Here is a 14623-nt window from a genome sequence, read left to right as displayed (position 1 = left end):
GAAGTTCTAGCATGTCTGGCACGGCAGCACTCAGCGGTGGTGTGACTTCATTCAGGCCACGGTAGTCTATTGTCAGTCTCCACTCTCCAGTAGATTTTCTTACTGGCCATATGGGACTATTAAAGGGTGAGCGAGTTTTGCTGATCACTCCTTGACTCTCCAGCTGGCAGATCAGCTGATGAATGGGGAGAAGGGAGTCTCGGTTGGTACGATACTGTAGCCGGTGCACCGTTGTGGTCGCGATGGGCACCTGTTGTTCTTCAACCCTCAGCAACCCCACAACGGAAGGATCCTCCGAGAGACCAGGCAAAATGGACAGCTGTGTAATTTCTTCCGTCTCCACAGCAGCTATGCCAAAAGCCCACCGATACCCCTTTGGGTCCTTGAAATAGCCTCTCCTAAGATAGTCTATCCCAAGGATGCACGGAGCCTCGGGGCCAGTCACAATGGGGTGCTTCTGCCACTCCTGCCCAGTGAGGCTCACTTCAGCCTCCAGTACACTCAGCTCTTGGGACCCCCCTGTCACTCCAGAAATGCAAATAGACTCTGACCCTTTGAACTCTGATGGCATTAAAGTACACTGTGCACCAGTGTCCACTAGAGCTTTCTACTCTTGTGGGTCTGACGTGCCAGGCCACCGAATCCACACCGTCCAATAAACACGGTTGTCCCTTTCCTCCACCTGGCTGGAGGCAGGGCCCCTCTAATCCTGGTCAGAGAATTTGCTGCTCACCTGCTGTAATAAATGACTTGGAGGTCCCCTCCAGAGGATCGGAATCGATATCAAACTGCCTACCTGGTCTGGAGAGCTGGCTGCTGGAAACTGGAGCGGCACTTTTCCTAACAGAATCCCCTTTGGTGATTGTTTTACCTCGCAAATCACGCACTCGTGCCTCTAGACTTGAGGTGGGTTTTCCATCCCACTTCCTCATGTCCTCTCCGTGGTCACGCAGGTAGAACCACAGGGTTCCCCGTGGTGTGTAGCCTCTGTATTCCCTCTCCTGAGCAGAGAAACGCTTGCCCCTAATAGCTGAGATGCTGGCCCATACAGGTGGGGAGTAGGACATATTCTTTTCTAGTTGCTTGACCAGTTTCTCCACAGCTGAGAGAAGGGAGGAAGAGAGACTTTCCTCATATTTCCGGAGTCTGACAGCCACCTCATCCACTGTTGGTGCCTCTTTACCTTTCCAGTCTACTACTGCCAGTGAGTTGGCATATGAGGATGGTGCGCTTTGCACAAACTTCCTCCACATAGATGCTGTGCACTGGACTTCATCTGGGTCTGTGGGTAACTGGTCATTGTCTGGTTCATTATAAACCAGCTCCCGCACAGCTAATTCCCTCAAGTACTGAATACCCCTTTCCATATTGGTCCACTTGCCAGGGTAACATACAAAATCCTCACTGAAGGGGTACCTCTCCCTCACCCCTGAGAGAAGTCTCCTCCAGAGGCTGAGGACTTGTTCCTTTTTCCCAATGGCCTTGTCAATGCCCCCATCCCTGGCCAGGGATCCCAGCTGCTTGGCTTCCTTGCCCTCTAATTCCAAGCTGCTGGCCCTGTTATCCCAGCACCACAGCAGCCAGGTGGCAATGTGCTCGCCTGGGTGGAGGCTGAAATCTTTCCGCATGTCTCGCAGCTCGCTCAGGGACAGGGACCGGGTGATGATCTCTGTCTCTGTCTCTTGTGATGACCCTGGCTCATTGTCATCCCTCCCGGAGCGATCTGCTCTCTTTGCGTCTTTCTTTAGTTTTACGGGGGCGACTGCTACCGGCACAGGTTGGTCACTGGGCTCAGTCACTGTGCCTGCGGCTGGAGCTGGGGCTGGAGCAGCTGCTGTGCCCGCCGGGGAAACTGAGGCAGACCCTGCAGCTGTGGCAGCGGCCGTGCCGGTCGGGGGGCTGTGACTGCCTGCTGGGCTGGAGGGGCTGCAGGGCCGGCTGGGGGGGCAGCGCCAGCCGCAGTGCCTGCCACTTCGCTTCCCCCCCTTTCCCCTTTAAGGCACTGAACAGTATTGAACAGGGCTCGGTAGGCGTGGGCCAGACCCCAGCACGTTGCAGTGATTTGTGTCTCTCTGGAGTTCCCAGGGTGGCAGCACACTTTTTGCAGATATTTTACTAGTTTGTCTGGATTCTGCATTTGTTCAGGGGTGAGTTTAAAAAACATCGGTGGTGCCCACTGCCCTAGACACCTGCCCATGCTGTCCCACACACCCAGCCACTCACAGCTATCCGGCCCCGGGGCAGGTCTCTGCACGATGTTCTTGACGACTTGTTTAACCCTAAACAAGACCCAAAACCCATTCAGGAGGCATAGCAAAAGGAGAGTGCTGCCCTGAGCATCCCAGGGTACTCGAAATTCTCAAAAGCCGTTAGGACCAGCCTGAGGGAAAGAGGGGGGGTGACAGAGTGGGGGGAGGTATCCCCTCCGGTTTTCCCCACAGATTGGGTTTGATTATTAACAAATTCTAAGACATAGGATCCGAGGTACGGAAATGACTGCAGTGCCACATGCAGACACAAGCCTAATTTCATGCACAGCGCTCTTATCATGTCATAAGTTGACATTGTACAGTACAGTAAAATCATCATCCTGATCCTTTTCCCCGAGGTAATGAACATCACCACAGGGAACAAGTACAGCAAGTACGGATTCAAAAACCACAGCCATCTGATCACAGACATAAACATTTTTTACCGGTGACTGTTTAACTAACACAGAAAAATGCATATAACAAAATTTAACAAAATCTAACAAAATCTAAAAAAGCAGTTTTAACACCCGCTGCTCAGCCCTGCCATTATCCCCGCCCCACGCTTGGGCGCTAAATTTAGTGTTCTGGTTTGGCTGCAGCCGGCAACAAAAGCGCCACGTGGCCGCCCCTCCCCCCGCCGGGGTGCGGAGGAGAATGGAAAGAAACAGGCAGAAACTGGTGGGTCGGGATAAGGGCAGTTTAACAGAACAGCAAACAGAGGGAACAGGAAAAACAACGATACAGATAAGGGGAAAAACACAACACAAACCGCACAACCCACAGAGCCGCTCTCCCGGACAGGACCGGCGCCACGCGTTCCCGAGCCGCGAGTGAGTTCCCCCCGCCCAGCTCCCCCCCACCGGAACCCCGCATGATGGCACATGGTATGGGATACCCTGCTCTGTTTGGCCAGGTGGGGTCAGCCCATCCAGCTGTGTCCCTTCCTGGATTCCCTTCCTGGATTCCGGTGAATGATTCTGCGCTTTATGGTAAATTTTAAATTGACTTTGCAATCAAGGGACATTAGAGTTTGTAAAGGAAAGTCAGTGTGATGTGTTGCAGAACACAAGGTGGTAATTTCCCCTCTTATATTGGCACTATCAACAGTAAAGAATGAAGCAGCTGCTTCTTGGAGGGTTGGTTTTTAATGCATTAAATTTATGTAATATTTTATAGGCTGGTTATTTATTATGTGGGGTTTTCCCCCCTTTACTGGCTTTCCCTCTCCCTCCGTTACTAGAGGAATGCAGCACCATCTTATCTACCATTTTTCATCTGTAGATTTCAAAGCCATTTCCAATCACAGCCGACGTCATTGTTTCCATTTTCATGCAGGAAGGGGAAAATTGAGGGCTGGAGGTGGGAAAGGATGTCAGCCCAAAGACACAGCCAGGCCAGTTCTCCTCCTGAGCGTGATCCACGCACTCATTGCTCCCTGGGTTGGGAGGGATGAGCTGTCTCAGGGCGTTTTTGGCTGCTGGCTTGTCAGGGCTAGAGCATAGATGGTCGAATTGGAGGATGGTCCATTGGGAGTATGCGAGTGCTTGTTCTGTTGAGGGTAGGGCTGTCCACAGTGTAGACACCCTGGAGAAGGGCTGTTTCTTCATGTGGGGTTGACCTCAAGAGCAGGACAAGCATGCCCCATCACCAGGCTGCTTGGGAACCATCCTTCCCAGCTCTGCAGCCCAACCCAGCCAGGAGCTGGAGAGGTCAGCGTGCTGAGAGAGGCAGAAGCTCCCCTTCTAGAGACACGTGGTGAGAAGAACAAACCCACAAGTGAGCTGATGTGGCATGTTAGTAATGTATTCAAGGAGGGTAGAAACCTTAACATCATATCCAGGAGGGTGTGTTCGATTCATCAAGAAACCACCCCAAGAAGCTAAAAGGGACCTTGTGGCTGAAGGGAAAGCCACAGGCAAGCCCGTTTGCTTCATAGCTTTTCATCACGCATGCGTTTTGGGAGCAGGAGAATGAAGCCTGGGCTGCTCTCGGCAATGCCCGTCCTATTTTGGAAAATGCTACCAGGGCACCAGAGCCCTGTTCATGGCAATGTGTTATTTAAACTGTAATTCAGGTGCAGCCTTTGCTTAGCCAAGAAATTCCCATTTATAGCCTCATCCCATGAGGTTTCTCCTGAGCCTCCAATAGTGATTGTTTTAGATGTTGCCTTGCAAGCTGTTGTGTCCCTGAGTTCCCCTTGCCACAGGGAGAAGCTGTAATGCAGGACTCTGCCTGGAGAGAGAAGGAGACAACTTAAAGTAGAAGTTATAGCTGAAGCCCAGCATCGCTCGAGGGAAACGAGGTGCCAGCCCCTGCCCCGATGCTGGGAGGAGGTTGTGCATCGACCTTAGCAGAGCTGATGAGCTCTGGCATGAAGCCAGGGCATCGCAGGATTTTTGCAGCCTTCCCTGGGAATTTTGCCCAAAATAAAGACAACGGCGCTCACCCACGTAGGCATGTAGACAGTGACCTGCATTAAGCTCTTTGCCCCCTTGCTGATCACTTTTGGCTGTTGAGCAGCAAACGAGCCATTAGTCCTCAGCGGTGGCGGTTACTCATCAGCTAATGATCTGAACTGGAGCCGGGGCTAAGGAAGGAGGTCGTGCTTAAGTGCAGAAGGTCAGAGCAGCTGGATGCTCTTGAAAGCAGATGGACTCATTAGCTGTGGAGAAGTCCCTTGCTTGGGGCTGATCATGGCCCTGGAGCTTGGCCAGCCTGCACGGCTGCAGTCACCGGGCTGGTCTGCAGCCACCGTGTGCTCTACCAGTCACCTGTGCTTTGCTTACTGCTTAAATGTCCATGCACTGATGGTTGTAGAAGCACAAAAAAGAAAGATACAGACCATCACAAAGGTTACCCATTGTGGTTTTTCTCTGCTCCTTGAGTGTGCATGCACTGCAATTATCTCACCGGTTTAATAAAATGGGTAGGGTGGTCAGAGCCCCTTGGTTTCTCAGTCCCAGGACGTTCATCCAGGTGCCAATCTGACTTGAAAAATGTTGTGGGCACTTTCCCATGAGAGAGAATCCCATCAAGGCTGATGCAAGAGCAAGGTGGATACAGCCTCCATGTAAAAGCAGGGAGAGGGTGGGAGAGGGTTCCCAGTTGCTTGCCTGTGTCACGGATAGTGGGCCTGCTCCAGTAAACCCATGCCAAGGGCTGCCTGGAGAAGGAAAGGAGGAGATGCTCTGGTGATTGATTCAGTCAGGAACTGTTTGGGGACCCCAGGGAGAGGGTGCAGTGTCTCCATCTCCAGCTGACCCATGGTAACAAGTGTCTCCTCGCCTTGGTTTCAAACTTCTCGTGTAAAATTTGCTGAGTGGGAGTGCCCTGCATTGGCTCTGCCCATGTCAAGTGCTGCAAATTCAGAGATTGCATGCAATAAATGGTCGTTTCCTTGCTTGGAGTGACTCCCAGTTGACTTCACACCACTAAGCCTTGGCAGAGAGATCGCTTTTCCCTTGCAGCTTCCACTAGCTGGTAGGAACCCCTTGACCCTGGCCAAAACTCAGGTACAAACCCAGGTTTGAGGACAGGTGTGAGCTGGTGGTGCCATTTTGGGGAAAATACCCCAGATCATGAGCTCATTGCTACTTTTGCATGCAAATACTGTTTCTCCAGCGGACTGCTGAACCACAGGAGCAATTTCCAGCTGTGCACTTCCGTAGCATGCGTGCCCAGCTGCCCTGGTCTTGTAGCAGCCATGGTGGTCTTCCTCTCTGTCTTTACCAAGGAGGAGACCTGGACCACCACCCCCAGTTGTGCTAGGACCCCGTTAATATGATGGCTGCCTGCTTGTGGGAGTCTCACACCTTGAGGCTGTGCTGAAGTGGAGTCAGGACCTTCAAAGAATGCCCATGCTGATCTTCATCAGCACTCTGAGGGACTCATCCCTTGAGTCCTGCCAACTTCCAGCCCAGCTGCTGGCCACCTTGTCCCTCAGCAGCCACCTGTAGCCTGCATTAGCGGCCAACAGCATGTTTTGTTATCTCCTTGAGCAAGTGCTGGTGACGGTCCTGCTCAACACCTCCTGCATGGAGGTGTCAGCTCCCTGTTCAGAAATGCCAGCCCACTGTCTTCATCATTTGCAAGTGCAAAGTGATGACCAGGAGCTTCTGTAGAGCTTCCTTTTCGCAAAGTTTTTCCCAAGCTAAGAGGGGCAGAGGACTTGTATGGGCAGAGTTAGGGGGATACTAGTCATACGCCTTCCCCCTCTGCACCCCATCACCTGCAGGCCGTGGGTTTGTTGCAGGTACCACTGTGGCTACCACCAAGCTACCACCGACAACCGCGATACGGGTTTAGGAAGACCCGGGAAGCTGATAATCCCAAAGGGACCAAGATGTAACGTTTATCTGGGGGGGCGGGATGGGTGAAGCAGCCAGCGCTGCTTTGACGAGATGCGTTTCTGGACTGTTCATCTCCCAGCTGTCACAGGAGATGCGATACAGCGGGAGGATGGGTTGGGTTTGCACCTCCATGGCACAGTGTTGCTGGGTGATTTTGTGATACAGGCATGAGGGAAGGGTGATGAGCAGAGGAACAGCTGAACTGACCATGGAAACAGGAGCAGGCCTGGTTTGGTGGTTTCTCATCGTCCCGGCAGAAGGTTTCTCCAGAGCTGATCCTGCTTAACCAGAAGCTCAGTTCTGGATCTGATGAACTGTTGTTTTTTTTTCTCCGTTGTTCCTTAGAAAATGATCAGAGGAGCAAAGGGAGCATCACTGAAGATTTGAAACAAAAACAAGGGTACCGGTGAGTACGTGTTCGGGTGCGCTGAGCTGGTGGTTTTGTGGGGAGAGCTGGTGGCTCCTCGCAAGCAGGACGCAAGTTGAGGAGTGTGAAGTGGCTGTCCTGATGTCTTTCTGGGGTCTTGGGGGTCTGATCCTGCCCTTCACTTACTGGGGACTCCTGCGGGAGAGGAGCTACTTTGTTGTGTTGATGGATCAGCCCAAATGAGCTTTACCACTACTATGATTCTCTGCCATTGTCAATGACCAAACTGCTAATTGCTCTTTCCGTAAATCTGTAGAAGATGCTCTCATAAGTACGTGTGTTCCCTGTGCTGTGGTGCTGGAAAGAGCAAGCGGCAGATATGCTGGCAGCTGCACAGGAGCGCGCCGAGCAACAAGATTTGTTAATGCTTGGAGTGCTTTTGGCTTTTGTTGTGCTTGGCCCGGTTGCAGATGGGGTTGCGATCTGGGTGACATTTCAAGGTCCTCTCCAGACCTGTTTTCTGCAGCTGTCGCGCAGGAGGCTGTGGCTTGGGTGTTTGCCTAGAGGTCTTGAGTAGAAAGAAAGGAGTGTCCTGGGTTTTATCGTCTAAGCTGGTCTGGATGTGCCAGAGCCAGCTCCTGAGTTGATGTCGCTGAACTGAGCTATCTTGTGTTGCACCAGGTGGGAGGCCGGTCTTTTTACACCATCTTTTTGTGAGCAAATGCCTGGTTTGCACTGGCCAAACCCTGAGCAGAGCCGTGCTGTGAGTCCCCATGGGTCCCCATCCATTGGGGACCAAATCCCTGCATCTCCCTTGGTCCCTGCACTGCACACGTGTCACGGGTGCTGAGGAGCACCTCAGTGCTGGGTTATCATAGAATCACAGAGTGGTTTGGGTTGGAGAGAACCTTTAAAGGCCATCTAGTCTACCCCCCTGCCATGAGCAGGGACATCTTCAACCAGACCAGGTTGCTCAGAGCCCTGTCCAGCCTGGCCTGGAATGTTTCCAGGGATGGGACATCGACCACCTCTCTGGGCAGCCTCTGCCAGGGTTTGACCACCCTCAGCATAAAAACTCTCTTCCTTATTTCTATTCTTGGGTCTGTGCTGTAGCCTGGACTACACGGACATGCAGGAGCGATGCTGGTGGTGGGCAGATCGTGGGGAGATGTGGATTTTAAGACTCACCTCAGCGCCTTATAGTGTAGGGTTGGGCTTAGATGAAGGGAGAAGGTGACAGAGGCAGAAGTGAGAAGAGGCTTTAGGAAGAACTCTTCAGACATTTAACAACGTAAAAGTCCTTTATAGTCAGTGGGGGTGGTTTTAGCCCAGGTTACAGCTGATGTAGTTTGGGCTTCCACCTTGGGATGAGCTAGAAGCCTGTCCCTCTCGTCTGGCTGCAAGATGAGCCCAGGCGAGGGGACGTTGTGTCTGCAGGGTCACCTCCCAGCGAGGAGGGCAGGGAGGGTGCTGAGACCCTGCTTCTCCCCAGCACCCCTCCCAGCAGAAGAGCCTGAGAAGCGATGCTTTGTTCCCAGGGATCATCGCTGACTCCAAAACAGGTGCTAATCAGGGCCCGGAGCAGAGATCAAACTCCTCTCTGGCTCCCACACCTCCCACTCCCTCCTTGCTGCCTCTCTGCAATCAGCTAGAAAATAAACTCAGCCTATCTTCTCGGGAGCAGCAACCCCCTCGCTGGTAAGCGAGGCAGCTGGAAGGCCTCTGGCCGCAGAGCTGGGTGCAATCACCAGCCCCGAGGTGTCAGACCATGTCCCCCCCCACCCCGGGACCACTCGCGCCCATCCGCTCCCAAAACCCGGCTGCGTTTCCCCCTGCCTGCACCCCTGCATGCCTGGTGGAGACGGTGATGGCCGTGGGGACCGGCGTGTGTCCGAGGCACTGGGTGTTTTAGAACGCTGGCTTTCCTGATTTACACCGGTGGGGGTTTGGTCCCTTGAGCTTCTACAATCCCGGAGTGATTCAGCTTATTAAACATCCCTCCGCGCTGTCCCGAGCATTAAATAATTGTCTCCTCAGCATATTTGAGTTGGAGGGTAGCTAATAATCCTGTGAACTATCCATCAGGCCCCATTATCATCTCTGCACTCTCGTGCTGGCTGCCTCGTGTCGACTCTGCCTGGGGTTTACAAATAGATTTAGTTTCTCCTGCGGTTTTGCTTCTTTTTTTTTTTTCTTTCTCTTTCTCTCTCAAAGGAGCAGTTTCGGGCTCCTTACAATTTGTGCAGATGCTCCCGCCGGCTGCGACAGCAGCTTTCTGTTGACTCGTGAGCGATGGGTTGCTTGCTCTGGCTCCACTTCTGTACGAAGCGAAAACTCTCATTTGCCGGAAAGGAACAGGATCGTTATCTCGATTGAAAGAATTTCCTTTTCCAGCCTGCGAACTGATAAACCATCACATTGTTGGAGCTTTTCTTATTGGCTCAGAGAATTTGTAGGACACGCGGTAATGACCTGTCAACTCCCCTCCGGCAGACCAGCGCCGCACCACTCACACGCAGGGCCAAAACCCCGGCTGTCTTGATGATATTTTAATAAGGATGCTTAAGCAGGCTCCTAAAAAGCCTCCTAACCAGATGGGTGACGTGAGAGCCGAGACTTTCTCGTCTGATTTTTGGTACCTGGTGCTGCCACCGTCGTACCAGCGATGGGAGAGATGCTCAGCACCGCTGGGAATCGGGCTCGGGCTCACCTCCCCGGGTCTGCAGCATCCTGGAGGAGGTGGATGGGATGGGAGGTCATATCCCTGTGGATCAGAGTTGCTTTTAGAGCTAATCCCTCTGGAATCGCACGCACCGGAGCCAGGGGCTGCAGTCGCACGTGTCCCCCTCTTTACAGGCTCAGGAGCTGCTGCTGGATGTTTTGCCAATGTCAGGAGAGACATGCTGAGGTTTTGCTCATGCAAAATCAGCTTCTTCCTTTCTATATAGCTTAAGAAATGGTCTTTCCAGTGAAATATTGGGGTTATCAAGGCTCTGGTGTGTGTTTTAGGCTGACAGGCTGGGATTGCAGGGCAGTCCCAGCACTGGGGCAGGCAAGGGGAGTCATAAAAAAAGGACCCGTCTCTCCTACAAACATCTCCCCGTATAGTCTGAATATTCCTTTTCTGACTCATCCTAGAGACATCTTTTGGTCTTAGGGTATAGGGTACACGAGGCTAATTCAAGCAGTGTCAGTCCATTTAGGAGCTCTTCTGCCCTTACACTGAATTTGATTTAGCTCTGAATTTCAAGATCGCCCTTTAAAACATCTTTCCTAGTTCTAACCTGTCAAGAGGAGCTTGATAAGAGGAGATTAATATCCTAAAATAGCAGCCTGGTACTGTTGTACAAACATGTCAATGGATTTGTCTAAAGGACAAAAACATTTAATTTTGTACTGAAAAGTTTGCTTTTGCAAGGAAACTTTACAACCTGGCCCTGGGTCCTGTATATTATTGGGCAGGGGCCATCTCTGAACTAGCGAGCTTGTGGAGTAAACAGGAAAAAAAAGGTGACTTATTATGGAACAAGAGCTATTAATTCTGCTTAACACATGGAGGAGACCGATGCTGGGTGATGTAAAGTGACCCACCGAAGTCCACATACCTTCAGCAGAGGAAGAAACCTGGTTATCTGAGATGTTTGTAGCGTTTGTAGGCTACAAATTTTACTTCTCCAGAAGAGGCGGCAGCGCTCCCGCGTAACCGTAAGACAAAAAAACCCTCACTGATTTCTGTGCCTGTGCCATAGTGTCATTCCTTTCCCTCTTTTGCAGATACACATAATGACATTCATGGTCATACATGCACAAAAAGTACTTTAGATAAAGAAAACGAATCTGGCTTCAACCGGCTCTCGCCTCCTGCTGTGGTTACCTCCAGACCCCGGCTCGCCCGGGGTGAAATGAAAAGGGGAGTTAATGTAGCGGGGTCGTTTCTCGCTGCTGAATTGGTCAGCTGGCGACCGAGCCAATTTCTTCAGCTTTTCAGTGGCGTGGCAGACCCCTGGGTAATATTTGCCTGAATAGAGCCGTAAGTGTTTAAGCTGTATTGCTAGGAACGGCTGTTTTATCCCATGCATCTGAGATTTCAACCCATCAGACGCGGAGCAGGTCAAGACTCATGCCATTGTGTGCATGATGGCAAACAGAACAGAATATGCCTGATAAAAGGGAGGACTTAAAAGAAATGCTTCTTTAGACCTGCAACTTTCAAGTCCCACAATGCATCAAAGACCCCTCGTATGGACTTTGAAAGGGGCAAAAGGCATTACCTAATATTTGGAGGAAATGAATAATAAAGCATACCAAGTGCCTGGAAACTAATTTAGGAGTGCACATTGCACTGGATTGCCTCTGCTGGATGCGCTCCCCAGAGGAGTCGCTAACAAAAGAGGTAATAAAAAAGAAAGTAATATTACATTTGGAGACCAACTTTTCTGCCTTGAAATGTCCCCTTTTTTTGTAACGCTTCCTGGTAAGAGTTACTTATGAAAAGATGAAACGCAGCCCGTGCTGCAAACACCAGGTCTCAAATGAAGCTCGGGAGCCCGTGAGGTTTCCCACCGTTCCCCTCCCCACCGCAGCCTTTTGTTCCTCCGCGTTGAAAGCGTTGCTTGCGGGACGCTGAGGCACTACCTGCTCGTGGAGTTTAGCGATGTCTTAGGGGAAAAAAACCCCACACAACCGACCTATTTGTGTGGCCTTTGCTTTTGTTCCAGCAGAAGCACCTTTGGGTAGAGTTGGGTCCTCTCTGTTGATGACCTGTTGCTCCTTGCAGCAGGACCTGGGAGCCTGGTACTGTGCTGAAGTTGTGTTTCTGGTGTCACCAGGGATGCTGAAGGTGCTGTTTGGAGCCTGAGATGTTTCTTGCCGTTACTTGGTTTCTTAAGTGAAGTGGTTCCTCGTGTAGTGGTCTCCACAGCCAACAAGGCTCCCATGGGACTTCTGTGGGCTCAACTTCTGCATGGTATCATGAGGCGCGGGGTCAGGTCCAAGTGTGGGTGAGGGGAGGTCCACCCTATTGGGACCGGTGGGAATGGACTGATGGCTCTGGGAGTGTGGAATTCAGAAGAAGGGAGGTTTTGCTCACCGGGATAACCTGCTTCAGAGCAAGGTTTTCCCCTGAGAATCAAAACCCCGTGGCATGCAAAATTTCTCCAAATCCCACGAAGTGATGGGAGACAAGGACAGCCGGGCACCCACGAGGATGTTCGGGCAAGAAGGGCTCTGCTCTCCTCCCTGCCCGTGCCCGTCCCCGCTGCCCGTGCTTGTCACATCAAGCTCTGTTTTTACCATCTGCAGAGAAGCAGTTAAATTTGAGATCTTTTTTACCTGCTTCTCCCCCAGGCCACAATTAATTGAGGCCAGGAGGACAGGCAGGAGTGCTCAGGCAATATTTACAAGAAAAAGGGGATGTTAATGGGTCACCGGGGCTGGACAGGGATGGGGATGATGGACGGTAGGGAGGCATCGAATCTCCCACTGGCACTGGGGATGACTAAAACCTCAGCTTCGCATCTAAATGAATCAAAACCTCTCTCCCCACCATTAAATTCCTGGTGCTGGGGCTGCTGTTTCAGTGGGACCTTCTGGGAGGATGGCGGAGTATTGGGGTGGGGGCAGATGTCTTTGAGTGATCGGTCACTGCAAGGCTGGAGGATGGAGAGTTTTTTAAAAAAATGGTGGTTTTCTTCATCAGAGCTTAGCCCAGCAACCCTGTTAGGCTGGACCTAGTTATTTCAGTTATCAGAGTGATCAGAGAGGTGGGAGATGCCCCATACCTGGAAACACTCCAGGCCAGGTTGGACGGGGCTCTGAGCAACCTGATCTGGGTGAAGCTGTCCCTGCTCACTGCAGGAGGGTTGGGTTAGATGGCCTTGAAAGGTTCCTACCAACCCAGACCGTTCTGTGATTCTGTTTAGGATTTCTCCACTGCATCCTTTATGAACAGGGTGTGCTCGGTCGCTGGCTCAAGATGCTGATGGTGTCAGCCACAAACCAGCCTTTCCACTGCCTTTTTTCCCAACACCGGAGAACATCGCCTGCTGGAGAGCCAGGCGATGAAAGCAATCAGAAAAGAGGATAATTTCCAGTGGAAGGGGGATTTGGCAGCACTGTTAGGGGGAGGTTCATGCCCTGCCTTAATGATACGTCAGCGTCCGGGGACTTTTTAGTCTTGTGCTTGGGTTTTATGATCCATATTACTTCTCTTTTAATCTTTATTGCTTCCCTTTAATTTTTGATACTGGAAGTACCTCGGTGGGCAGAGACGGCTCTGCTAGCGCTAACTGTCACCTTGTGTCTTGACCTACCTTTAAGCAAGGGGCAGCAAGGAGCCGGACACGGGCTCGCCAGCCCTTTGGTGCAGTGACACCCCTGCCTGCGTCGCCGTTGGTGCAGGCAGCCTTTGCCTGTCCTGAGTAGCTGGTCTTGCTGGTGCCAATGCAGTGCTGCCAAGGGCAGCTACATCTGGCTTGGTGACCTGCTAGATAACCTCTTAAACTTGAGCTTGGGCAAAGAGTCACCCTGAAACATGTGCAGCAGCAGAGCTGGGAGGAAGAGCTTGGTCTGGGTCTTGTCTTGTGGTGAGGTGACATGAAACTGGTGGCTGTTGGGTTCGTGGTGCTGTTTGCTCCCAGCTGTGCAGCTCTCTCCTGGTCTTCAAGCAGAGCATGGCAGGACATGGTCTTTTCCTCTGCAGGACATATCATGCACAGTGTCTATGGTCCATACTTGGGTTTGTAAGACATCGCTGAGCCAGGTAAGCAGGCAGGAATTGCTTCTGGCTGGCCCTGGTTTCTTCTTCCTAGAAGATCAGATGATGTTTGCTTCTCTTCTGCGCGTCTCACCTTTGCTATAGTCCTGTTTCTGGTTTGCTACCCATTGTGGAGAGAAATAAAATCTCCTCTCATGTCATCCTGGTACATAAAGGGGCAGGAAAACTCACCTGATTAACAAATGGCTCAGGGACTGGTGCCATAGGTTAAATTTTGGCTTCTTTGATCATGGGGAGGTGTACACAGCACCGGGCCTGCTGGCGACAGGTGGAACTCAGCTATCTCAAAGGGGAAAAAGGATTCTTGGCCACGAGCTGGCGGGGCTCATTGAGAGGGCTTTAAACTAGGTTCGAAGGGGGAAGGGGATATTGCCCAGCTCACTAGGGATGAGCCTAGGCTTGGAGTGCCAAGGCCAGGGGTGAGATTGACAGCCCAGCTCAAGTGTGTCTACACCAATGCACGTAGCATGGGCAATAAACAGGAGGAGCTGGAAGCCATTATACAGCAGGACGGCTACGACTTGGTCGCCATCACAGAAACGTGGTGGGACAACTTGCATGACTGGCATGCTGTCATGGATGGCTACAGACTCTTTAGGAAAGACAGGCCAACAAGGAGAGGTGGTGGAGTTGCTCTGTATGTGAGGGAGCAAGTAGAATGCATTGAGCTTGGCCTGGGGGCAAATGAGGAACGAGCTGAGAGCTTGGGGGTTAGAATTAAGGGACAGGCTCACAAGGGTGACATTACGGTGGGTGTGTACTACAGGCCACCTGACCAGGAGGAGGAGGTTGATGAGGCCTTTTACAGGCAGCTGCAAGCAGCCTCACAGTCACAGGCCCTGGTTCTCATGGGGGACTTCATCTCTCCTACGAGGAGAGG

At 51.8% G+C, this 14623-nt stretch overlaps 1 protein-coding gene across 2 annotated transcripts in view; it reads left to right on the top strand.

The window, feature by feature from the left end:
- LOC142365579 (zinc finger and BTB domain-containing protein 7C-like) overlaps positions 1-14623 on the top strand; it is a 174257-nt gene that overhangs the window by 92234 nt on the left and 67400 nt on the right. Inside the window, exon 3 of one of the 2 annotated variants that reach the window (XM_075446475.1) lies at positions 6947-7007. The exons of the other annotated variant lie outside the window; for it this stretch is intronic. The gene's annotated coding sequence lies outside the window, so the exon portion shown is untranslated. The remainder of the gene's footprint in view (positions 1-6946; positions 7008-14623) is intronic. 2 annotated transcript variants of the gene reach the window in all.

Source organism: Opisthocomus hoazin, chromosome W (genome assembly GCF_030867145.1).
Source record: "Opisthocomus hoazin isolate bOpiHoa1 chromosome W, bOpiHoa1.hap1, whole genome shotgun sequence".
In the NCBI taxonomy this organism is placed as follows: domain Eukaryota; kingdom Metazoa; phylum Chordata; class Aves; order Opisthocomiformes; family Opisthocomidae; genus Opisthocomus; species Opisthocomus hoazin.
Note: the sequence above shows the minus strand (reverse complement) of the source record. Positions and strands in the feature narration are given on the sequence as shown.